The sequence below is a fragment of the Siniperca chuatsi genome, linkage group LG24 (genome assembly GCF_020085105.1).
Source record: "Siniperca chuatsi isolate FFG_IHB_CAS linkage group LG24, ASM2008510v1, whole genome shotgun sequence".
In the NCBI taxonomy this organism is placed as follows: domain Eukaryota; kingdom Metazoa; phylum Chordata; class Actinopteri; order Centrarchiformes; family Sinipercidae; genus Siniperca; species Siniperca chuatsi.
This window is the reverse complement of record NC_058065.1, coordinates 8,481,012-8,504,297: the sequence shown is the minus strand read 5'-3', so window position 1 is coordinate 8,504,297 and position 23,286 is coordinate 8,481,012. Positions and strand designations below refer to the sequence as shown.

At 42.1% G+C, this 23,286-nt stretch overlaps 3 long non-coding RNA genes, 32 other non-coding genes and 1 pseudogene across 36 annotated transcripts in view; all 36 read right to left on the bottom strand.

The window, feature by feature from the left end:
• Positions 1-14,501, bottom strand: part of LOC122872071 — a 15,888-nt gene extending 1,387 nt beyond the window's left edge. Inside the window, exons 1-3 of the long non-coding RNA XR_006377004.1 lie at positions 14,309-14,501; positions 11,579-11,630; positions 11,288-11,361 (exon numbers count right to left, since the gene is read on the bottom strand). This is a non-coding gene — a long non-coding RNA (uncharacterized LOC122872071). The remainder of the gene's footprint in view (positions 1-11,287; positions 11,362-11,578; positions 11,631-14,308) is intronic.
• Positions 30-148, bottom strand: LOC122872576. The gene has a single exon (XR_006377220.1). It is a non-coding gene; the product is annotated as a 5S ribosomal RNA (ribosomal RNA).
• On the bottom strand, positions 306-424 carry LOC122872575. Its single transcript, XR_006377219.1, has one exon. It is a non-coding gene; the product is annotated as a 5S ribosomal RNA (ribosomal RNA).
• On the bottom strand, positions 585-703 carry LOC122872574. Its single transcript, XR_006377217.1, has one exon. It is a non-coding gene; the product is annotated as a 5S ribosomal RNA (ribosomal RNA).
• On the bottom strand, positions 867-985 carry LOC122872504. The gene has a single exon (XR_006377166.1). It is a non-coding gene; the product is annotated as a 5S ribosomal RNA (ribosomal RNA).
• On the bottom strand, positions 1,148-1,266 carry LOC122872572. Its single transcript, XR_006377215.1, has one exon. It is a non-coding gene; the product is annotated as a 5S ribosomal RNA (ribosomal RNA).
• LOC122872503 lies at positions 1,429-1,547 on the bottom strand. The gene has a single exon (XR_006377165.1). It is a non-coding gene; the product is annotated as a 5S ribosomal RNA (ribosomal RNA).
• Positions 1,700-1,818, bottom strand: LOC122872571. The gene has a single exon (XR_006377214.1). It is a non-coding gene; the product is annotated as a 5S ribosomal RNA (ribosomal RNA).
• Positions 1,979-2,097, bottom strand: LOC122872570. The gene has a single exon (XR_006377213.1). It is a non-coding gene; the product is annotated as a 5S ribosomal RNA (ribosomal RNA).
• Positions 2,260-2,378, bottom strand: LOC122872502. The gene has a single exon (XR_006377164.1). It is a non-coding gene; the product is annotated as a 5S ribosomal RNA (ribosomal RNA).
• On the bottom strand, positions 2,541-2,659 carry LOC122872514. The gene has a single exon (XR_006377177.1). It is a non-coding gene; the product is annotated as a 5S ribosomal RNA (ribosomal RNA).
• Positions 2,822-2,940, bottom strand: LOC122872569. Its single transcript, XR_006377212.1, has one exon. It is a non-coding gene; the product is annotated as a 5S ribosomal RNA (ribosomal RNA).
• Positions 3,098-3,216, bottom strand: LOC122872501. The gene has a single exon (XR_006377163.1). It is a non-coding gene; the product is annotated as a 5S ribosomal RNA (ribosomal RNA).
• On the bottom strand, positions 3,378-3,496 carry LOC122872568. The gene has a single exon (XR_006377211.1). It is a non-coding gene; the product is annotated as a 5S ribosomal RNA (ribosomal RNA).
• Positions 3,658-3,776, bottom strand: LOC122872567. The gene has a single exon (XR_006377210.1). It is a non-coding gene; the product is annotated as a 5S ribosomal RNA (ribosomal RNA).
• On the bottom strand, positions 3,939-4,057 carry LOC122872566. The gene has a single exon (XR_006377209.1). It is a non-coding gene; the product is annotated as a 5S ribosomal RNA (ribosomal RNA).
• LOC122872565 lies at positions 4,219-4,337 on the bottom strand. The gene has a single exon (XR_006377208.1). It is a non-coding gene; the product is annotated as a 5S ribosomal RNA (ribosomal RNA).
• LOC122872564 lies at positions 4,495-4,613 on the bottom strand. Its single transcript, XR_006377207.1, has one exon. It is a non-coding gene; the product is annotated as a 5S ribosomal RNA (ribosomal RNA).
• Positions 4,776-4,894, bottom strand: LOC122872563. Its single transcript, XR_006377206.1, has one exon. It is a non-coding gene; the product is annotated as a 5S ribosomal RNA (ribosomal RNA).
• Positions 5,052-5,170, bottom strand: LOC122872560. Its single transcript, XR_006377203.1, has one exon. It is a non-coding gene; the product is annotated as a 5S ribosomal RNA (ribosomal RNA).
• On the bottom strand, positions 5,333-5,451 carry LOC122872519. The gene has a single exon (XR_006377181.1). It is a non-coding gene; the product is annotated as a 5S ribosomal RNA (ribosomal RNA).
• Positions 5,616-5,734, bottom strand: LOC122872555. Its single transcript, XR_006377198.1, has one exon. It is a non-coding gene; the product is annotated as a 5S ribosomal RNA (ribosomal RNA).
• On the bottom strand, positions 5,897-6,015 carry LOC122872546. The gene has a single exon (XR_006377197.1). It is a non-coding gene; the product is annotated as a 5S ribosomal RNA (ribosomal RNA).
• Positions 6,173-6,291, bottom strand: LOC122872535. The gene has a single exon (XR_006377196.1). It is a non-coding gene; the product is annotated as a 5S ribosomal RNA (ribosomal RNA).
• Positions 6,458-6,576, bottom strand: LOC122872523. Its single transcript, XR_006377185.1, has one exon. It is a non-coding gene; the product is annotated as a 5S ribosomal RNA (ribosomal RNA).
• Positions 6,738-6,856, bottom strand: LOC122872511. The gene has a single exon (XR_006377173.1). It is a non-coding gene; the product is annotated as a 5S ribosomal RNA (ribosomal RNA).
• Positions 7,014-7,132, bottom strand: LOC122872522. The gene has a single exon (XR_006377184.1). It is a non-coding gene; the product is annotated as a 5S ribosomal RNA (ribosomal RNA).
• Positions 7,290-7,408, bottom strand: LOC122872499. Its single transcript, XR_006377161.1, has one exon. It is a non-coding gene; the product is annotated as a 5S ribosomal RNA (ribosomal RNA).
• On the bottom strand, positions 7,566-7,684 carry LOC122872487. Its single transcript, XR_006377150.1, has one exon. It is a non-coding gene; the product is annotated as a 5S ribosomal RNA (ribosomal RNA).
• Positions 7,847-7,965, bottom strand: LOC122872476. The gene has a single exon (XR_006377139.1). It is a non-coding gene; the product is annotated as a 5S ribosomal RNA (ribosomal RNA).
• On the bottom strand, positions 8,123-8,241 carry LOC122872500. Its single transcript, XR_006377162.1, has one exon. It is a non-coding gene; the product is annotated as a 5S ribosomal RNA (ribosomal RNA).
• LOC122872573 lies at positions 8,404-8,522 on the bottom strand. The gene has a single exon (XR_006377216.1). It is a non-coding gene; the product is annotated as a 5S ribosomal RNA (ribosomal RNA).
• LOC122872552 lies at positions 8,683-8,791 on the bottom strand (annotated as a pseudogene).
• On the bottom strand, positions 8,916-9,034 carry LOC122872498. Its single transcript, XR_006377160.1, has one exon. It is a non-coding gene; the product is annotated as a 5S ribosomal RNA (ribosomal RNA).
• A 684-nt stretch (positions 14,502-15,185) lies between the features above and the next one.
• On the bottom strand, positions 15,186-18,959 carry LOC122872041. Of its 2 annotated transcripts, none has more exons than XR_006376999.1 (3): positions 18,799-18,959; positions 16,281-16,423; positions 15,186-15,879 (listed from the first exon to the last, which is right to left on the bottom strand). It is a non-coding gene; the product is annotated as an uncharacterized LOC122872041 (long non-coding RNA). The 2 variants fall into 2 exon arrangements; XR_006377000.1 differs by lacking the exon at positions 18,799-18,959 and adding an exon at positions 18,651-18,665.
• A 716-nt stretch (positions 18,960-19,675) lies between these two features.
• Positions 19,676-22,141, bottom strand: LOC122872404. The gene is made up of 2 exons (XR_006377102.1): positions 20,771-22,141; positions 19,676-20,370 (listed from the first exon to the last, which is right to left on the bottom strand). It is a non-coding gene; the product is annotated as an uncharacterized LOC122872404 (long non-coding RNA).
• Between the last annotated feature and the right edge of the window lie 1,145 nt (positions 22,142-23,286).

The window sequence follows — 23,286 nt, the reverse complement described above, 5'->3', positions numbered from 1 at the left end:
CTCTGCTGTTTCGAAAGGAGAAGTGAAAAAGCTTACAGCACCTGGTATTCCCAAGCAGTCTCCCACCCAAGTACTAATCAGGCCCAACCCTGTTTGGCTTCCGAGATCAGACGAGATCGGGCGCGTTCAGAGTGGTATGGCCGTAAGCAACAGTTGCACCTACAACCGTCCCTTCTAAAGATGCTGCAAATACTATAATTACAATGAAATTAACAAAGTCGAGTCGAGGAGCTCTGCTTTTCAAAGATCTGTCTACCCTGATGAAGTAGCAGCGCCCTCTGCTGTATCGGAAAGAGAAGTGAAAAAGCTTACAGCACCTGGTATTCCCAAGCAGTCTCCCACCCAAGTACTAATCAGGCCCAACCCTGTTTGGCTTCCGAGATCAGACGAGATCGGGCGCGTTCAGAGTGGTATGGCCGTAAGCAACAGTTGCACCTACAACCGTCCCTTCTAAAGAAGCTGCAAGTTATATAATTACAAAGGGTATAATTGGAGTCGAGCAGCAAGCTGCTCTGCTTTTCAAAGATCTGTCTACCCTGATGAAGTAGCAGCGCCCTCTGCTGTATTGGAAAGAGAAGTGAAAAAGCTTACAGCACCTGGTATTCCCAAGCAGTCTCCCACCCAAGTACTAATCAGGCCCAACCCTGTTTGGCTTCCGAGATCAGACGAGATCGGGCGCGTTCAGAGTGGTATGGCCGTAAGCAACACTTGCACCTACAACCGTCCCTTCTAAAGATGCTGCAAATACTATAATTACAATGAAATTAACAATGTCGTGTCGAGACAAGGCGCTCTGCTATTCAAAGATCTGTCTACCCTGGTGAAGTAGCAGCGCCCTCTGCTGTTTTGAAAAAGAGAAGTGGAAAAGCTTACAGCACCTGGTATTCCCAAGCAGTCTACCACCCAAGTACTAATCAGGCCCAACCCTGTTTGGCTTCCGAGATCAGACGAGATCGGGCGCGTTCAGAGTGGTATGGCCGTAAGCAACAGTTGCACCTACAACCATCCCTTCTAACGACGCTGCAAGTTATATAATTACAATGAAATTAACAATGTCGAGTCGAGACAAGGCGCTCCTCTTTTCAAAGATCTGTCTACCCTGGTGAAGTAGCAGCGCCCTCTGCTGTTTCGAAAAGAGAAGTGAAAAAGCTTACAGCACCTGGTATTCCCAAGCAGTCTCCCACCCAAGTACTAATCAGGCCCAACCCTGTTTGGCTTCCGAGATCAGACGAGATCGGGCGCGTTCAGAGTGGTATGGCCGTAAGCAACAGTTGCACCTACAACCGTCCCTTCTAAAGATGCTGCAAATTCTATAATTACAATGAAATTAACAAAGTCGAGTCGAGACAAGGCGCTCTGCTTTTCAAAGATCTGTCTACCCTGGTGAAGTAGCAGCGCCCTCTGCTGTATCGGAAAGAGAAGTGGAAAAGCTTACAGCACCTGGTATTCCCAAGCAGTCTACCACCCAAGTACTAATCAGGCCCAACCCTGTTTGGCTTCCGAGATCAGACGAGATCGGGCGCGTTCAGAGTGGTATGGCCGTAAGCAACAGTTGCACCTACAACCGTCCCTTCTAAAGATGCTGCAAATACTATAATTACAATAAAATTAACAAAGTCGAGTAGCTCTGCTTTTCAAAGATCTGTCTACCCTGATGAAGTAGCAGCGCCCTCTGCTGTATTGGAAAGAGAAGTGAAAAAGCTTACAGCACCTGGTATTCCCAAGCAGTCTCCCACCCAAGTACTAATCAGGCCCAACCCTGTTTGGCTTCCGAGATCAGACGAGATCGGGCGCGTTCAGAGTGGTATGGCCGTAAGCAACAGTTGCACCTACAACCGTCCCTTCTAAAGAAGCTGCAAGTTATATAATTACAAAGGGTATAATTGGAGTCGAGCAGCAAGCTGCTCTGCTTTTCAAAGATCTGTCTACCCTGATGAAGTAGCAGCGCCCTCTGCTGTATTGGAAAGAGAAGTGAAAAAGCTTACAGCACCTGGTATTCCCAAGCAGTCTCCCACCCAAGTACTAATCAGGCCCAACCCTGTTTGGCTTCCGAGATCAGACGAGATCGGGCGCGTTCAGAGTGGTATGGCCGTAAGCAACAGTTGCACCTACAACCGTCCCTTCTAAAGATGCTGCAAATACTATAATTACAATGAAATTAACAATGTCGTGTCGAGACAAGGCGCTCTGCTATTCAAAGATCTGTCTACCCTGGTGAAGTAGCAGCGCCCTCTGCTGTTTCGAAAAGAGAAGTGAAAAAGCTTACAGCACCTGGTATTCCCAAGCAGTCTACCACCCAAGTACTAATCAGGCCCAACCCTGTTTGGCTTCCGAGATCAGACGAGATCGGGCGCGTTCAGAGTGGTATGGCCGTAAGCAACAGTTGCACCTACAACCATCCCTTCTAACGACGCTGCAAGTTATATAATTACAATGAAATTAACAATGTCGAGTCGAGACAAGGCGCTCTGCTTTTCAAAGATCTGTCTACCCTGGTGAAGTAGCAGCGCCCTCTGCTGTTTCGAAAAGAGAAGTGAGAAAGCTTACAGCACCTGGTATTCCCAAGCAGTCTCCCACCCAAGTACTAATCAGGCCCAACCCTGTTTGGCTTCCGAGATCAAACGAGATCGGGCGCGTTCAGAGTGGTATGGTCGTAAGCAACAGTTGCACCTACAACCGTCCCTTCTAAAGATGCTGCAAATTCTATAATTACAATGAAATTAACAAAGTCGAGTCGAGACAAGGCGCTCTGCTTTTCAAAGATCTGTCTACCCTGGTGAAGTAGCAGCGCCCTCTGCTGTTTCGAAAGGAGAAGTGAAAAAGCTTACAGCACCTGGTATTCCCAAGCAGTCTCCCACCCAAGTACTAATCAGGCCCAACCCTGTTTGGCTTCCGAGATCAGACGAGATCGGGCGCGTTCAGAGTGGTATGGCCGTAAGCAACAGTTGCACCTACAACCGTCCCTTCTAAAGATGCTGCAAATACTATAATTACAATGAAATTAACAAAGTCGAGTCGAGGAGCTCTGCTTTTCAAAGATCTGTCTCTCCTGATGAAGTAGCAGCGCCCTCTGCTGTATCGGAAAGAGAAGTGGAAAAGCTTACAGCACCTGGTATTCCCAAGCAGTCTACCACCCAAGTACTAATCAGGCCCAACCCTGTTTGGCTTCCGAGATCAGACGAGATCGGGCGCGTTCAGAGTGGTATGGCCGTAAGCAACAGTTGCACCTACAACCGTCCCTTCTAAAGATGCTGCAAATACTATAATTACAATAAAATTAACAATTGAGTCGAGCACGAGCTGCTCTGCTTTTCAAAGATCTGTCTACCCTGATGAAGTAGCAGCGCCCTCTGCTGTATTGGAAAGAGAAGTGAAAAAGCTTACAGCACCTGGTATTCCCAAGCAGTCTCCCACCCAAGTACTAATCAGGCCCAACCCTGTTTGGCTTCCGAGATCAGACGAGATCGGGCGCGTTCAGAGTGGTATGGCCGTAAGCAACAGTTGCACCTACAACCGTCCCTTCTAAAGATGCTGCAAATTCTATAATTACAATGAAATTAACAATGTCGAGTCGAGACAAGGCGCTCTGCTTTTCAAAGATCTGTCTACCCTGGTGAAGTAGCAGCGCCCTCTGCTGTTTCGAAAAGAGAAGTGAAAAGCTTACAGCACCTGGTATTCCCAAGCAGTCTCCCACCCAAGTACTAATCAGGCCCAACCCTGTTTGGCTTCCGAGATCAGACGAGATCGGGCGCGTTCAGAGTGGTATGGCCGTAAGCAACAGTTGCACCTACAACCGTCCCTTCTAACGACGCTGCAAGTTATATAATTACAATGAAATTAACAAAGTCGAGTCGAGACAAGGCGCTCTGCTTTTCAAAGATCTGTCTACCCTGGTGAAGTAGCAGCGCCCTCTGCTGTTTCGAAAAGAGAAGTGAAAAAGCTTACAGCACCTGGTATTCCCAAGCAGTCTCCCACCCAAGTACTAATCAGGCCCAACCCTGTTTGGCTTCCGAGATCAGACGAGATCGGGCGCGTTCAGAGTGGTATGGCCGTAAGCAACAGTTGCACCTACAACCGTCCCTTCTAAAGATGCTGCAAATTCTATAATTACAATGAAATTAACAATGTCGAGTCGAGACAAGGCGCTCTGCTTTTCAAAGATCTGTCTACCCTGGTGAAGTAGCAGCGCCCTCTGCTGTTTCGAAAGAGAAGTGAAAAAGCTTACAGCACCTGGTATTCCCAAGCAGTCTCCCACCCAAGTACTAATCAGGCCCAACCCTGTTTGGCTTCCGAGATCAGACGAGATCGGGCGCGTTCAGAGTGGTATGGCCGTAAGCAACAGTTGCACCTACAACCGTCCCTTCTAAAGATGCTGCAAATACTATAATTACAATAAAATTAACAAAGTCGAGTCGAGGAGCTCTGCTTTTCAAAGATCTGTCTACCCTGATGAAGTAGCAGCGCCCTCTGCTGTATTGGAAAGAGAAGTGAAAAAGCTTACAGCACCTGGTATTCCCAAGCAGTCTCCCACCCAAGTACTAATCAGGCCCAACCCTGTTTGGCTTCCGAGATCAGACGAGATCGGGCGCGTTCAGAGTGGTATGGCCGTAAGCAACAGTTGCACCTACAACCGTCCCTTCTAAAGATGCTGCAAATTCTATAATTACAATGAAATTAACAATGTCGAGTCGAGTCGAGGAGCTCTGCTTTTCAAAGATCTGTCTCTCCTGATGAAGTAGCAGCGCCCTCTGCTGTATCGGAAAGAGAAGTGGAAAAGCTTACAGCACCTGGTATTCCCAAGCAGTCTCCCACCCAAGTACTAATCAGGCCCAACCCTGTTTGGCTTCCGAGATCAGACGAGATCGGGCGCGTTCAGAGTGGTATGGCCGTAAGCAACAGTTGCACCTACAACCGTCCCTTCTAAAGATGCTGCAAATACTATAATTACAATAAAATTAACAAAGTCGAGTCGAGGAGCTCTGCTTTTCAAAGATCTGTCTACCCTGATGAAGTAGCAGCGCCCTCTGCTGTATTGGAAAGAGAAGTGAAAAAGCTTACAGCACCTGGTATTCCCAAGCAGTCTCCCACCCAAGTACTAATCAGGCCCAACCCTGTTTGGCTTCCGAGATCAGACGAGATCGGGCGCGTTCAGAGTGGTATGGCCGTAAGCAACAGTTGCACCTACAACCGTCCCTTCTAAAGATGCTGCAAATTCTATAATTACAATGAAATTAACAATGTCGAGTCGAGCAGCAAGCTGCTCTGCTTTTCAAAGATCTGTCTACCCTGATGAAGTAGCAGCGCCCTCTGCTGTATTGGAAAGAAGTGAAAAAGCTTACAGCACCTGGTATTCCCAAGCAGTCTCCCACCCAAGTACTAATCAGGCCCAACCCTGTTTGGCTTCCGAGATCAGACGAGATCGGGCGCGTTCAGAGTGGTATGGCCGTAAAGCAACAGTTGCACCTACAACCGTCCCTTCTAAAGATGCTGCAAATACTATAATTACAATGAAATTAACAATGTCGAGTCGAGAGACAAGGCTCTCTTTTCAAAGAGATCTGTCTACCCTGGTGAAGTAGCAGCGCCCTCTGCTGTTTCGAAAAGAGAAGTGAAAAAGCTTACAGCACCTGGTATTCCCAAGCAGTCTCCCACCCAAGTACTAATCAGGCCCAACCCTGTTTGGCTTCCGAGATCAGACGAGATCGGGCGCGTTCAGAGTGGTATGGCCGTAAGCAACAGTTGCACCTACAACCGTCCCTTCTAAAGATGCTGCAAATTCTATAATTACAATGAAATTAACAATGTCGAGTCGAGACAAGGCGCTCTGCTTTTCAAAGATCTGTCTACCCTGGTGAAGTAGCAGCGCCCTCTGCTGTTTCGAAAAGAGAAGTGAAAAAGCTTACAGCACCTGGTATTCCCAAGCAGTCTCCCACCCAAGTACTAATCAGGCCCAACCCTGTTTGGCTTCCGAGATCAGACGAGATCGGGCGCGTTCAGAGTGGTATGGCCGTAAGCAACAGTTGCACCTACAACCGTCCCTTCTAAAGATGCTGCAAATACTATAATTACAATGAAATTAACAAAGTCGAGTCGAGAGCTCTCTGCTTTTCAAAGATCTGTCTACCCTGATGAAGTAGCAGCGCCTCTGCTGTATCGGAAAGAGAAGTGAAAAAGCTTACAGCACCTGGTATTCCCAAGCAGTCTCCCACCCAAGTACTAATCAGGCCCAACCCTGTTTGGCTTCCGAGATCAGACGAGATCGGGCGCGTTCAGAGTGGTATGGCCGTAAGCAACAGTTGCACCTACAACCGTCCCTTCTAAAGAAGCTGCAAGTTATATAATTACAATGAAATTAACAATGAGTCGAGTCGAGACAAGGCTGCTCTGCTTTTCAAAGATCTGTCTACCCTGGTGAAGTAGCAGCGCCCTCTGCTGTTTCGAAAAAGAGAAGTGAAAAAGCTTACAGCACCTGGTATTCCCAAGCAGTCTCCCACCCAAGTACTAATCAGGCCCAACCCTGTTTGGCTTCCGAGATCAGACGAGATCGGGCGCGTTCAGAGTGGTATGGCCGTAAGCAACAGTTGCACCTACAACCGTCCCTTCTAAAGATGCTGCAAATTCTATAATTACAATGAAATTAACAATGTCGAGTCGAGACAAGGCGCTCTGCTTTTCAAAGATCTGTCTACCCTGGTGAAGTAGCAGCGCCTCTGCTGTTTCGAAAAGAGAAGTGAAAAAGCTTACAGCACCTGGTATTCCCAAGCAGTCTCCCACCCAAGTACTAATCAGGCCCAACCCTGTTTGGCTTCCGAGATCAGACGAGATCGGGCGCGTTCAGAGTGGTATGGCCGTAAGCAACAGTTGCACCTACAACTGTCCCTTCTAAAGACGCTGCAAATTATATAATTACAATGAAATTAACAAAGTCGAGTCGAGGAGCTCTGCTTTTCAAAGATCTGTCTCTCCTGATGAAGTAGCAGCGCCCTCTGCTGTATCGGAAAGAGAAGTGGAAAAGCTTACAGCACCTGGTATTCCCAAGCAGTCTACCACCCAAGTACTAATCAGGCCCAACCCTGTTTGGCTTCCGAGATCAGACGAGATCAGGCGCGTTCAGAGTGGTATGGCCGTAAGCAACAGTTGCACCTACAACCGTCCCTTCTAAAGACGCTGCAAGTTATATAATTACAATGAAATTAACAATGTCGAGTCGAGGCGCTCCTCTTTTCAAAGATCTGTCTACCCTGGTGAAGTAGCAGCGCCCTCTGCTGTATCAGAAAGAGAAGTGAAAAAGCTTACAGCACCTGGTATTCCCAAGCAGTCTCCCACCCAAGTACTAATCAGGCCCAACCCTGTTTGGCTTCCGAGATCAGACGAGATCGGGCGCGTTCAGAGTGGTATGGCCGTAAGCAACAGTTGCACCTACAACCGTCCCTTCTAAAGAAGCTGCAAGTTATATAATTACAATGAAATTAACAAAGTCGAGTCGAGGAGCTCTGCTTTTCAAAGATCTGTCTCTCCTGATGAAGTAGCAGCGCCCTCTGCTGTATCGGAAAGAGAAGTGAAAAAGCTTACAGCACCTGGTATTCCCAAGCAGTCTCCCACCCAAGTACTAATCAGGCCCAACCCTGTTTGGCTTCCGAGATCAGACGAGATCGGGCGCGTTCAGAGTGGTATGGCCGTAAGCAACAGTTGCACCTACAACCGTCCCTTCTAAAGATGCTGCAAGTTATATAATTACAATGAAATTAACAATGTCGAGTCGAGTCGAGGCGCTCTTCTTTTCAAAGATCTGTCTACCCTGGTGAAGTAGCAGCGCCCTCTGCTGTTTCAGAAAGAGAAGTGAAAAAGCTTACAGCACCTGGTATTCCCAAGCAGTCTCCCACCCAAGTACTAATCAGGCCCAACCCTGTTTGGCTTCCGAGATCAGACGAGATCGGGCGCGTTCAGAGTGGTATGGCCGTAAGCAACAGTTGCACCTACAACCGTCCCTTCTAAAGATGCTGCAAATACTATAATTACAATGAAATTAACAAAGTCGAGTCGAGGAGCTCTGCTTTTCAAAGATCTGTCTCTCCTGATGAAGTAGCAGCGCCCTCTGCTGTATCGGAAAGAGAAGTGGAAAAGCTTACAGCACCTGGTATTCCCAAGCAGTCTACCACCCAAGTACTAATCAGGCCCAACCCTGTTTGGCTTCCGAGATCAGACGAGATCGGGCGCGTTCAGAGTGGTATGGCCGTAAGCAACAGTTGCACCTACAACCGTCCCTTCTAAAGATGCTGCAAATTCTATAATTACAAAGAAATGAACAATGTCGAGTCGAGACAAGGCGCTCTGCTTTTCAAAGATCTGTCTCTCCTGATGAAGTAGCAGCGCCCTCTGCTGTTTCGAAAAGAGAAGTGAAAAAGCTTACAGCACCTGGTATTCCCAAGCAGTCTCCCACCCAAGTACTAATCAGGCCCAACCCTGTTTGGCTTCCGAGATCAGATGAGATCGGGCGCGTTCAGAGTGGTATGGCCGTAAGCAACAGTTGCACCTACAACCGTCCCTTCTAAAGACCCTGCAAGTTATATAATTACAACGGCTATAATTAGAGTCGAGCGCCAAGCTGCTCTGCTTTTCAAAGATCTGTCTACCCTGGTGAAGTAGCAGCGCCCTCTGCTGTATCGGAAAGAGAAGTGAAAAAGTTTACAACACCTGGTATTCCCAAGCAGTCTCCCACCCAAGTACTAATCAGGCCCAACCCTGTTTGGCTTCCGAGATCAGACGCGTTCAGAGTGGTATGGCCGTAAGCAACAGTTGCACCTACAACCGTCCCTTCTAAAGATGCTGCAAATTCTATAATTACAATGAAATTAACAAAGTCGAGTCGAGGAGCTCTGCTTTTCAAAGATCTGTCTCTCCTGATGAAGTTGAAAAGCTTACAGCACCTGGTATTCCCAAGCAGTCTACCACCCAAGTACTAATCAGGCCCAACCCTGTTTGGCTTCCGAGATCAGACGAGATCGGGCGCGTTCAGAGTGGTATGGCCGTAAGCAACAGTTGCACCTACAACCGTCCCTTCTAAAGACGCTGCAAGTTATATAATTACAAACGCTATAATTCGAGTCCAGATGACACGCCATTCATTGTGGTAGAAGCCACCAGATTCCACCAGCTGCTCCCTCAGATTGACTCCCCCTACACTCTCCCAGGTCCCACATATTTTACAGATGTTGCCCTACACGAGCTCTACCAGGCAGTGTATTGACACATAGATAGGCCCCTGAAAGAAGACATGTCCTAAATTACCTTCACAAGTGATATTTGGAGCTTGGACGCCAGTCCCATGTCAATGCTGAGTTTGACTTCCATCTTCCTAAAGCGGTCCTGCATTCCCAAGAGTTCTGCGGCTCCTATACTGCTGCAGGACTGCATTTGAGAATATCCAGACGTGGTATATTATGAAAGTAAAGGTGTATGTCATACTCAGAGATAATGCCCAGAATATAATAAAAGCCATGCAAGATGCAGGATTACAAAGTTTAGGATGTATGGCCCACACACTTAAGTTGGCCATCCATGATGCAGTGATGTCACAGCACATCATAAATGACATTATAGCTATAGGGAGATGCATCGTGGGGCACTTCAAGCACTCTCCCTTTGCATATTCCAGATTACAGAGTCTGCAGAGACAACTCAGCCAGCCTATCAAAAGGTTGCAATAAGATGACAGCACCAGATGGACTAGCACCTGTTATAAGCTCCATAGTCTTCTTGAGCAAAAACGGGCATTGGGTGTTTATGCAGCTGACTTCGATCTACCCGCTACCTTCACTTCCAACCAGCGGGGACTGATCAAAAACATTCTATCCCCTCTGGAACCTTCTGAAGAACTGATGAAGGAAATAAGCTTGTCCTCCGTATCAGCTGCTGATGTAATATCTGATGGCTTTAAAATGTACCCTGGGAAAATATGTTGCATCAGATCATGCCGTGAAGATGACTAATCTACTTTAAATAATAAAACATCATTTAAATAAATAATAAAAAAATTGGCTAATCTATTTTATTTCATATAAAATGAAAACATAAAATACAATTAAAATAATTATTAAAATAAAATGGCTAATCTTTTTTAATGAATCTAATTTAAATAATCTAGTTTAGATTAGCCTAACGCCCCAATTTAGAATAGCAAAATATGTCCTGTTTTACATGGATTAAATCCATTTGGATTATATAGGTCTAGGTCAATTAAGGATTACATATAGCCTAGGTCACACGTCTTATTCTATGCTGGTCTAAAAGAACGAATGGCATGGTAAATGAATGTTTGTTTCAAATAAAAGATACAAGGACAGATTTTATTCCGAAGGGCTCAAGGCACGAACACCAATTCTAATCCTGTTCTGAATTTATTCTTTTTTTTTTTAAATGATAATTTAATAAAACCCAAATTCTTTAGTAACGAAAAAAAAAACAGTGAGAGAACTATTAAAGAACCGGTCGATAAGAGTATAGATAAGATAAAGATAAAATACTAACAATACCCAACCCTATAGCTGGTTAGTGGCTTCACCCCGACTTTGGGAGGATGAACAAATCGCAAGCGGAAGATCCCAGGTGGACGGCCCGGGGGCAGGACAGAAGAGCAGAGCAAGTCAGGGGGATGCCCAGGAGGCAGGGCTGAAGGGCTGAGTAGGTCTGGGTGATGACCAGACATACAGAGCAACTCGTGAGGTTCGTGACGAAGGCAAAACCCCTCCAGAGGTATGACTGGAAGCCCGCGGCAAAGACAGAAGGACACCGAGGGTCTGGCGACAGGGCAGCTGGATAGGAAGCCAGCAACAGGGTAACAGGAGGCCAGCGACAGAGAGACTGGCAGAGGAGCTGGTGGAACCAGTAATGCCAGGGAACCAGGAGGCTACATCTCAGGTGGATCAGGAGATTGCGGTTGCGATCGAGCAGTGGCAGGAGTGTGCTGCAGCTTAGCAGGGCACGACCACAGCACCTAAACCCTCAAGAAACCGAGGGAAACCCTGCATAATGTGTTTATGATTAAATTGTTTACTAGAGCACAGCATTCTTCATAGATCTAGCCTCTTAATTTTGCTCTAACAGTGTAGCAGATTGATGCATTTAAATTGAATTGTAGGATCCTCAGCAACTTGGTGGCAACTCTGCTTCATAACCAAGAAGACACTCAATTTAAAATATTTTGCATGCTTTGAATATTCTATATTCAATTAAATTCCTTCAACATTAAACACAGCAGCTGGTAATACTGAGAAAAGAAATATCCTACCTCAGAGCTTCAGCACAAAGATGTTCTCTCAGTTTGTTTGTATAACGTTCCCTCTTCTTCCAAGATGTCATCCACTAAGGCCGCATATCCACAAGTATGTGACAAATAAAAGCACCTGTCTTAACATGCAACGCAACTGAGAGCTAAAGTAAAAATCTATATAATATAATAAATAATGAACTTTTATAGAATTTATAGGTATATTTATAATTAGCATTAACACTGAAAAGTGGGGAATTGCATATAATGTTCATGAATAAAATGACAAAGATACGCAAGATTTGGACTCACCTGACTCCATAGTTCCCACCAACCATGTAAACACCAGTCCACCTGCAGCCTTCTATAAGATGAAACGCAAAATAAACTTGTGTTTAGTGATCAGAGTTTCATTAATTTCAAGTTGAACCATGGTGCACACATTCGAACCAACCTTGGTAGCCTATATGAAATAAAAAGTGGAAATTTGTACTGATAAATTATCCTTAATTTAATTTCCATTAATTTTGGTGTCAGATGAAGCCTCCTGAGTCAAGTTTTCAACCTGTTTTTCCATCATTGTTTAAAAAACAACTCACAACTTGTTGTTTTTTCCCTTTTTACATATATTTTATTTTTTATATTTTTTTCCTAAGGGACAAATAAAACAAATGTTTTTGTTTTTCTTATTCTGAACTAACCTGAGTAGCTGAAAGATCTGGGCGTCAAAATATGTTTTTAATTTGTGAAAAAAAAGTCCAAAAATATAGGCGTAGTGACATTTAAGATGAAGCCAATGATGAGACTATAAATATATTAACAACAAATGCTCAAACATTTAAAGCATTCACAGGGGGAAATGTTACACTGTCTTTAAACATCAAAGAAGGAAAAGTTGTATTACAGACAGAAAAAAGCCATTTAAAATGTAACTGATGTTGCTGGATAATCAAGCAACCATCTTAGGTAAACATACTGCTCCAACTTCAGTAACTATGACAACAGAGAAATCATTTTGATATTAATGGTGACTGTTGACATTTTTAATGTAATTAAGCTTGTATGAAAGTGTGTTTTTAGGGAACAGTAAATTACCTATCTGGATTTCTGGAATATGCCTACAATTATTAGGAATAACAGTCCGACTTTGTTGACAATTGTATCGCATTAAAAAAAGGAGAATTTCTTTAAATAACAGATGACAATAGTTGTAACCATGAATTGCCTTAAGAATAAAGACACACACACCACTTCTATCCAACTATATTCTTGCAAGACACAGTGAATAATTCTTGCAAGACACAGTGAATAATTCAATCAATCAATCAACCAACCATTAATCTATAAATAATCAGTCACGAAATATGTTGTCCCAGGAGTGGTATAAGATCTTATTGAAGAGGAGTGGATGTAACTTTGTTCTGTACTCTTTGGCATTAGTGAACACTCAGACCTCTCCAATATCTGTAACTTATGCACAGCTGGCACAGTGTGGGCACCTTCATTTATTATCTACCGACATGGCATGTCGTTGTGTCATATGGTCCAGAATTATTCCAGTAGGCTAATCGCAATGCTATAACACCTTATGGAGTGTTAATTATTTACTGACCAAACACTGTAGAAAATCAATATATTCAAAAATGTTTAAATCACTGAGTAAGCCATTACTAGAATGTTTCCGCTTCCTAAAATTAGATAATTCTGCTTTAATTGAGCAACAGTGTTCTAACATTTGGTATTGTGAGGCAAAGAGAGTAGCATCATGTGCTGTAATGTAAACTGTGCCATAACTAATAAAACTGCTGCTGAATATGTTACACACGCAGATATTAATTACAAACCATAAGCAAGAGAAAAGAATGCATGAAGACTATTCAGTACATTATCAGACAGCAAGGGGAAAAGGGACGACCATTAGCAACACACTATCCATTTATCCAGCTTCGTTTTTTAAGTAAATAAAGTAAACTCTACAATCACTATTTAATTGTGCATATTGTGTTTATTATCTGTCGTTGCCATCCTGCCCATCTGCCACTATTATCTTTTTCTTTCCTCCTGATGCTGTTGAGAGCCTGTAAGCGTGTTGCTTTCGCTAAGTGCTCATCCACAGGTGGCGCTTATTTCCTCTGGCAATAACAGTAGGAAAACTATAACAAAATCAATATTAAACGGCATGTTTTTTCTCACAATAATCTCTATTTTTCACCTGGCATCATTCGGGCGAATTCTCCCGCCGGGCCGTTTGTTTATTCGCCCCAAACAGATGTTGGCATGTTAGCTATAAGTGTGAGAATTAAAAATTTTAATGAAGGTTGATTGCCTATTATATTAATACCATGTTGAAACTTTTTTACACATACACACACACACACACACACACACAGGGTATGAGGTTTAACAATTTAAAGTGTTGTCCTGCAGACTGCTGACTGCAGGGAAAAGTTGATTAGCTGTTGCAAACAGGCTTACATTTATACAAAGAAACAGGGATATCAGAAAGAACATCATGTACTGAGGACAGTATGTATTGTAATGACCATGAGAGGAAAAGTATCAGTTTTGGGGAACGAAGCAGAGACTTTAGCAACTTACAAACAGAGGAAGTGTAGGATTCCTCCACTAGGGTGCTGTCTCCACACGAAGGGTGGAATCGTGTGCCAAGAGGCTGGGACCAGCCTGTGCACCACCGAAGGGAGAGCTAAGTCTAAACCACAGCTCCTCCCCACCTCTGTAGAAACCTATCAGATAGTTGTACCTTTTCATTTAAAACTCTGTGTAATGTTAAGAATAGCATTCTTTTTTAGGATGATAGCTACAGATTAACGGCTTGCTGACTGTGGTTTTCTGAATAGAAAAGATCCTTGTACAAGATGCTTTTGATCCTCCAATTCTTTAATAAATGCCAAATTAAGGAATAGCTTCTCTCCAGACTTTTCTTTTGCAAATAAACGAACGCGCTGACATAAGCTAGCTAGAAACGGACGCAGCGAAACCTGTTGTGTTTGTGTTTGTTTGGCCGTTCAGCCTCTGACTGACCTCATAGCTCAGAAGAAACTCCAGTTCTTTTTTCCTCCAGTCTCTCTCCCTTTTCCTCTCGTCCTCCACACGTCTTTATGAAGCGTGTTCATAAAGAGCGGGATAAACGCCAATTATCAGCTCGGAGTAAAACGGTTCAGACTGCTGGGCGGGATAGCCTACATACGTAGGTGGGTCATTATTTCCTTTACTTTTATACACTTTATACTGGACATTATGAATGGGCTTTAAGGTGTCCAGCACTTCCTCTAAGACTACACCAAGCAATTAATCTAGAAACTGTAGGCTATATTATTGTGAAAAATTCTAAGCCAAAAAGACTTACTTTGTCAGACATTGTATTCATTAAATAAATAAAACCATCACTTGTTCTCTGAGTTTTGTCAGTCAATTAAAGTAATGTCCACAAAAACTGCCGTTCTGAGTGGATGATACTTGAATTAAATGAATGAATGATTGAATATAAAAGACGAGTACTCTTAGGCATCATATCTGAACTGAGATAGGTCACAGACAGCTCTGTATGTGAGCTATGCAAATAAATTGTACAAGATTTGCAAGTTCACCACATGCTTCAAAGTGTAGTCATACTGTGAGTCTCCTCACTTTGCCTGCTTTCTAAAGCTACATTACAGTGAATAAGGCCACTCTGGAGACGTGGAGGCACCATCAGTTATCTTCTTGGCTTTAGAAATCCCAGTGTGGAAGTCATTTTCAGTTATTGACAATTATTAAACACAAAATACTGTTTTTGGCACAAAGGCTTGGACAGAGTAAATATGGGACTCTTCCTTCCTGACTTCAACATCTATGTGAGAAAATGATCAAACAAATTTTGAGGACATTTTCAGTGAAAGTAATTCTCTGAGGCAGGAAGTTGGTTTTAGTGAGTTTATTCTACGAGTACAGCAAAAACTTGCTTGTTTGCTACAGTATGAATGAAGACCAGCTGAGTACAGGAAAGATATGCAAGGTAACTGAGTGAAGAACATGTCAGCATAATGCTTGTGACTCTAGATTGTTTGTATATTCACAGAAAACATTTTCTTCTCACAATCCCTTATTATTATTTTTAAGCAAACAGAAGATAAATCATGAGAAGCATATTCAAAACCACGTTAAAATGTAAACATCATACTTCAGATTTTTATGCTTGACAACAAAATGAAGCACATAGCAGATGTTTAAGCAACTGGACCAATATATTTCACAGGTTGACCACCTTCACAGCCAAGTTTAATTTTTGTATTTAAAGCATTACCGATGTAGACACAATCAGGAAAGGTTCCCGTTTTATGTGTACAGGCAACAACTTTAAAGCGTTCGGTACTTTGTTGCTTATTTTGTGCACAGACAGCGTTGATTAATTCGTTATTGGCCAGAATGAAGTCATTTGCGTACGAGCATTTATTGTTGTTATTGTGGATATTCCTCTCTTTCATCACTCTAGTACAATCTTTCGGCATCATGTTTTCAATGGCATGCCTCTCATAAAAGGTCAGAGCCCCAGAGACCTCTGTGGCACAGAGCAGCACCAGCAGCAAACAGGCAATCTGGATCTTCATGATTCACTGGTGAAGGAAAAAGACAGAATGGTTCTTATAGAGTATTTAGAGCAGCACAAGTGATAGCCTTGCAGTGACTTAAGTAATATTGTCTTTGAAAGAGCAGAGCCTTTTTCTCCAAATCTAACTATTTGCTCTAAATGTAGGCTCAAGCAAAACCCAATTATCAGAATCCCAAAAGTTGTATATTCTAAGAGTAAAGATTTAATGTTAGTGTGTTGCAGACCTGCTGTAAATGTGATATTTAGCTTGCAGCAATTCACATAATAGCAAATAATAGTGTGTCCTTACTGTCCATGTCCCAGGTTGTGTTTGACTCCAGCTCAAATCGTTTTTAATTTAACTATTTTGATGACGCATACCACCAAGCATCTCTCATACAAACTTTTTCAAATTAGGTCACCTACCTTATTTCTTGCTCGGCTGATGAACGATTGGCTGGTAGGTTGGTCAGTTCACCGGCTGTGGTCCAGGCAGGAGATGGTCGTCTGAGTCACGGCACCACTTGGTGAAGATGTCTTCAGTGGAGGAAATTCTCTGAAGCTGCAACCTGCTTACAGTGAGTTCATTATATAGTGTCCAGGTGGACAGGCAACACCTGCTTGTCTATCCAATTTGAATGAAGATGAATACTTATCTGACCAGAAATCAGTTAAAGACAGCTCTGTATGCGAGATATGCAGGTAGATTATGCAAAATATACGTTAGGCAAGTTCACAGACTCAGGACCAAGCCAGCGTGACGCTACAGCCCATATCCAGACAGTGATGCAGTCTTCGTTGTTGTGGCTCTCCACTCACAGTTTGCAAAGTATTTTACACCAAATATTACATTTGTCTGCTCTATGTCTGGTTGTTTTCATTTGTCCAATTACTTTTTCTACCTAAAATTGGGGCTATGTATAAAAGGGCTACAACTCCTTCACAATTCATTTGATGTGGTTGCAAATTAAAGCTGACAGTTGGCACTTTAACCTTTTAGTCCTTGTTTCATAACAAATATATAAAGCTGGAATACAGCAACAACCAGCCCAGTATCCTAGGACCTATGTGCATATCGGACGACTATGCGCCTCACAATTTAAGTCTAATGCCAACGTTTAGGAAGTATAATGTGAAAGCGAGAATGGCTGACTACACTGTAACTCTTCTGACTGTGGATATTCAGTGAAAACATTTCAGTCCCAGACCTACATCTACAGCACGTTTATAAAGTGCTCTTGTGTCTCTGGAGCGACATGGATGACCTTGGAGCAGAACAATATAGTCTGCGAAGACCACAATGCCACAGCAGCAACATCCATATCATGTACCATGTGTGGACAGAAAAATGTAGGTACAGCTCAAATTCTAAGACAATGAACAGAAGGGACCATTTATTATCTTTCTTTGTCTTCAGTAGTGTAATATTTTATCCCCACTCATAATTATTTTGTGTTATAGTCACTACCTTGATGGCACTGATGACACAGGTATGGGAGAAGAGTAACCAACCATGTAAGGTGCTCAGCAGTAAAACATCTTTACAGCTTATTCAGAAAGAGTTTGACACTGAAAGATGAAACTCTAAGCTGATTTAAATAAAGAAAAGATAGAGTACTTTTAGGCATATCTGAATGGAGATAGGTAAAAGACAGCATGATATGCAAGTAAGTTATAGAAGATATTCAAGTTCACCAAGCCAAGAACACATTGGCATAACTATTATGCCTCCATTTTTCCCCATCCACATTCTGTATAATCAAATTAACTTTTTACAAAAACACACTGGAAGCTGCAACAGCTTGTTGTACAATACAATATTGAGGAAGACATCTTGTGACATATCTTTCTATTCAGACCTCACAAGTTGTGCAGTTTGGCTCAGATACAGTGAATAATTCAATCAATCAATCAACCAACCATTAATCTATAAATAATCAGTCACGAAATATGTTGTCCCAGGAGTGGTATAAGATCTTATTGAAGAGGAGTGGATGTAACTTTGTTCTGTACTCTTTGGCATTAGTGAACACTCAGACCTCTCCAATATCTGTAACTTATGCACAGCTGGCACAGTGTGGGCACCTTCATTTATTATCTACCGACATGGCATGTCGTTGTGTCATATGGTCCAGAATTATTCCAGTAGGCTAATCGCAATGCTATAACACCTTATGGAGTGTTAATTATTTACTGACCAAACACTGTAGAAAATCAATATATTCAAAAATGTTTAAATCACTGAGTAAGCCATTACTAGAATGTTTCCGCTTCCTAAAATTAGATAATTCTGCTTTAATTGAGCAACAGTGTTCTAACATTTGGTATTGTGAGGCAAAGAGAGTAGCATCATGTGCTGTAATGTAAACTGTGCCATAACTAATAAAACTGCTGCTGAATATGTTACACACGCAGATATTAATTACAAACCATAAGCAAGAGAAAAGAATGCATGAAGACTATTCAGTACATTATCAGACAGCAAGGGAAAAGGGACGACCATTAGCAACACACTATCCATTTATCCAGCTTCGTTTTTAAGTAAATAAAGTAAACTCTACAATCACTATTTAATTGTGCATATTGTGTTTATTATCTGTCGTTGCCATCCTGCCCATCTGCCACTATTATCTTTTTCTTTCCTCCTGATGCTGTTGAGAGCCTGTAAGCGTGTTGCTTTCGCTAAGTGCTCATCCACAGGTGGCGCTTATTTCCTCTGGCAATAACAGTAGGAAAACTATAACAAAATCAATATTAAACGGCATGTTTTTTCTCACAATAATCTCTATTTTTCACCTGGCATCATTCGGGCGAATTCTCCCGCCGGGCCGTTTGTTTATTCGCCCCAAACAGATGTTGGCATGTTAGCAGTAAGCTAGCTAGAAACGGACGCAGCGAAACCTGTTGTGTTTGTGTTTGTTTGGCCGTTCAGCCTCTGACTGACCTCATAGCTCAGAAGAAACTCCAGTTCTTTTTTCCTCCAGTCTCTCTCCCTTTTCCTCTCGTCCTCCACACGTCTTTATGAAGCGTGTTCATAAAGAGCGGGATAAACGCCAATTATCAGCTCGGAGTAAAACGGTTCAGACTGCTGGGCGGGATAGCCTACATACGTAGGTGGGTCATTATTTCCTTTACTTTTATACACTTTATACTGGACATTATGAATGGGCTTTAAGGTGTCCAGCACTTCCTCTAAGACTACACCAAGCAATTAATCTAGAAACTGTAGGCTATATTATTGTGAAAAATTCTAAGCCAAAAAGACTTACTTTGTCAGACATTGTATTCATTAAATAAATAAAACCATCACTTGTTCTCTGAGTTTTGTCAGTCAATTAAAGTAATGTCCACAAAAACTGCCGTTCTGAGTGGATGATACTTGAATTAAATGAATGAATGATTGAATATAAAAGACGAGTACTCTTAGGCATCATATCTGAACTGAGATAGGTCACAGACAGCTCTGTATGTGAGCTATGCAAATAAATTGTACAAGATTTGCAAGTTCACCACATGCTTCAAAGTTTAGTCATACTGTGAGTCTCCTCACTTTGCCTGCTCTCTAAAGCTACATTACAGTGAATAAGGCCACTCTGGAGACGTGGAGGCACCATCAGTTATCTTCTTGGCTTTAGAAATCCCAGTGTGGAAGTCATTTTCAGTTATTGACAATTATTAAACACAAAATACTGTTTTTGGCACAAAGGCTTGGACAGAGTAAATATGGGACTCTTCCTTCCTGAATTCAACATCTATGTGAGAAAATGATCAAACAAATTTTGAGGACATTTTCAGTGAAAGTAATTCTCTGAGGCAGGAAGTTGGTTTTAGTGAGTTTATTCTACGAGTACAGCAAAAACTTGCTTGTTTGCTACAGTATGAATGAAGACCAGCTGAGTACAGGAAAGATATGCAAGGTAACTGAGTGAAGAACATGTCAGCATAATGCTTGTGACTCTAGATTGTTTGTATATTCACAGAAAACATTTTCTTCTCACAATCCCTTATTATTATTTTTAAGCAAACAGAAGATAAATCATGAGAAGCATATTCAAAACCACGTTAAAATGTAAACATCATACTTCAGATTTTTATGCTTGACAACAAAATGAAGCACATAGCAGATGTTTAAGCAACTGGACCAATATATTTCACAGGTTGACCACCTTCACAGCCAAGTTTAATTTTTGTATTTAAAGCATTACCGATGTAGACACAATCAGGAAAGGTTCCGTTTTATGTGTACAGGCAACAACTTTAAAGCGTTCGGTACTTTGTTGCTTATTTTGTGCACAGACAGCGTTGATTAATTCGTTATTGGCCAGAATGAAGTCATTTGCGCATTTGAGCATTTATTGTTGTTATTGTGGATATTCCTCTCTTTCATCACTCTAGTACAATCTTTCGGCATCATGTTTTCAATGGCATGCCTCTCATAAAAGGTCAGAGCCCCAGAGACCTCTGTGGCACAGAGCAGCACCAGCAGCAAACAGGCAATCTGGATCTTCATGATTCACTGGTGAAGGAAAAGACAGAATGGTTCTTATAGAGTATTTAGAGCAGCACAAGTGATAGCCTTGCAGTGACTTAAGTAATATTGTCTTTGAAAGAGCAGAGCCTTTTTCTCCAAATCTAACTATTTGCTCTAAATGTAGGCTCAAGCAAAACCCAATTATCAGAATCCCAAAAGTTGTATATTCTAAGAGTAAAGATTTAATGTTAGTGTGTTGCAGACCTGCTGTAAATGTGATATTTAGCTTGCAGCAATTCACATAATAGCAAATAATAGTGTGTCCTTACTGTCCATGTCCCAGGTTGTGTTTGACTCCAGCTCAAATCGTTTTTAATTTAACTATTTTGATGACGCATACCACCAAGCATCTCTCATACAAACTTTTTCAAATTAGGTCACCTACCTTATTTCTTGCTCGGCTGATGAACGATTGGCTGGTAGGTTGGTCAGTTCACCGGCTGTGGTCCAGGCAGGAGATGGTCGTCTGAGTCACGGCACCACTTGGTGAAGATGTCTTCAGTGGAGGAAATTCTCTGAAGCTGCAACCTGCTTACAGTGAGTTCATTATATAGTGTCCAGGTGGACAGGCAACACCTGCTTGTCTATCCAATTTGAATGAAGATGAATACTTATCTGACCAGAAATCAGTTAAAGACAGCTCTGTATGCGAGATATGCAGGTAGATTATGCAAAATATACGTTAGGCAAGTTCACAGACTCAGGACCAAGCCAGCGTACGCTACAGCCCATATCCAGACAGTGATGCAGTCTTCGTTGTTGTGGCTCTCCACTCACAGTTTGCAAAGTATTTTACACCAAATATTACATTTGTCTGCTCTATGTCTGGTTGTTTTCATTTGTCCAATTACTTTTTCTACCTAAAATTGGGGCTATGTATAAAAGGGCTACAACTCCTTCACAATTCATTTGATGTGGTTGCAAATTAAAGCTGACAGTTGGCACTTTAACCTTTTAGTCCTTGTTTCATAACAAATATATAAAGCTGGAATACAGCAACAACCAGCCCAGTATCCTAGGACCTATGTGCATATCGGACGACTATGCGCCTCACAATTTAAGTCTAATGCCAACGTTTAGGAAGTATAATGTGAAAGCGAGAATGGCTGACTACACTGTAACTCTTCTGACTGTGGATATTCAGTGAAAACATTTCAGTCCCAGACCTACATCTACAGCACGTTTATAAAGTGCTCTTGTGTCTCTGGAGCGACATGGATGACCTTGGAGCAGAACAATATAGTCTGCGAAGACCACAATGCCACAGCAGCAACATCCATATCATGTACCATGTGTGGACAGAAAAATGTAGGTACAGCTCAAATTCTAAGACAATGAACAGAAGGGACCATTTATTATCTTTCTTTGTCTTCAGTAGTGTAATATTTTATCCCCACCCATAATTATTTTGTGTTATAGTCACTACCTTGATGGCACTGATGACACAGGTATGGGAGAAGAGTAACCAACCATGTAAGGTGCTCAGCAGTAAAACATCTTTACAGCTTATTCAGAAAGAGTTTGACACTGAAAGATGAAACTCTAAGCTGATTTAAATAAAGAAAAGATAGAGTACTTTTAGGCATATCTGAATGGAGATAGGTAAAAGACAGCAAGATATGCAAGTAAGTTATAGAAGATATTCAAGTTCACCGAGCCAAGAACACATTGACATAACTCTTATGCCTCCATTTTTCCCCATCCACATTCTGTATAATCAAATTAACTTTTTACAAAAACACATTGGAAGCTGCAACAGCTTGTTGTACAATACCATAATGAAGAAGACATCTTGTGACATATCTTTCCATTCAGACCTCACACGTTGTGTAGTTCGGCTCAGTGGGAGTGAAGCAGAGAGACTAAGAATCAGGGAAGAGAGAAGAGAGGTGAAGAAAAATGAACATAAAAGATTACATGACCAAGGACAAACAGTCTTTCTCCAAATCTTTTGAGCACTTTGAGACTCTTCAATGAACTAATCCAACTAACAAACTTCACAAATCACTCAGTCACCAGCAACTAAGTAAATCCTGCCACATCTACAGTATGTCACAATAAATGAAACACTGCAACCTGGCAGAGCATTACCAGGGAAAATACCAAGTGTCTGTTAATGTCTATGGATCAAACACTCATTGACTGCAAAGAATTTTCAAACAAATATGAAATGTGTTGATTTTAAGTGATAATAACTTTATCTCCCCCAATATTGGAAGGCTACGTATCAAAGGGCTACAATTACTACACTGTTAATGTGGATGCAGATGCAAATCAAAGCTGAAAGTCAGCACATTAAGCTTGTGGTCAATGTTTCATCTCAAATCCAGTGTGTTGAAGTACAGAGCCAACAACATAAAAATACTTGCTCACTGCACTATGACTCTTATGAATGCGGATTGTCTGCATATTCAGAGAATACATTTTCTCCCACACCCACATCTTAAAACCTGCTGTTGTATTTCAGTGGCTGGAAAAAGAGAAACAAACAGCCCTTGAGCTGATCAGATATATTACTGACAAAACTATCAGAAGCATATTATGAACACCACAAGGCCACAGCACAAAGCATATACCATGATCAGTCATACACCTTAAACTCTAAATATGACATTCAATAGGGAGCATTTATCATCTTTCTTCTCTTTGATGTGTTATATTTCTACCCCTACTGTAAGAAGAAGTCCTGTAATAAATCCTCCCTTCATGAAGGTTATGTTCAGTTTTTGTTTAAATTGTTTTAGAGAGGTGTTGATTCAACTGTTTTATCATTTTGGAGGCTGCAGTTTTTGTGCTGTTGATTGTATTGCATTATACTGTTTCTATTATTTTGTCCACCCCATTTATATCAATGAGAGTAGGCTAAATAACAGAAACACCTGTTTTCTGCATCTCCATAAT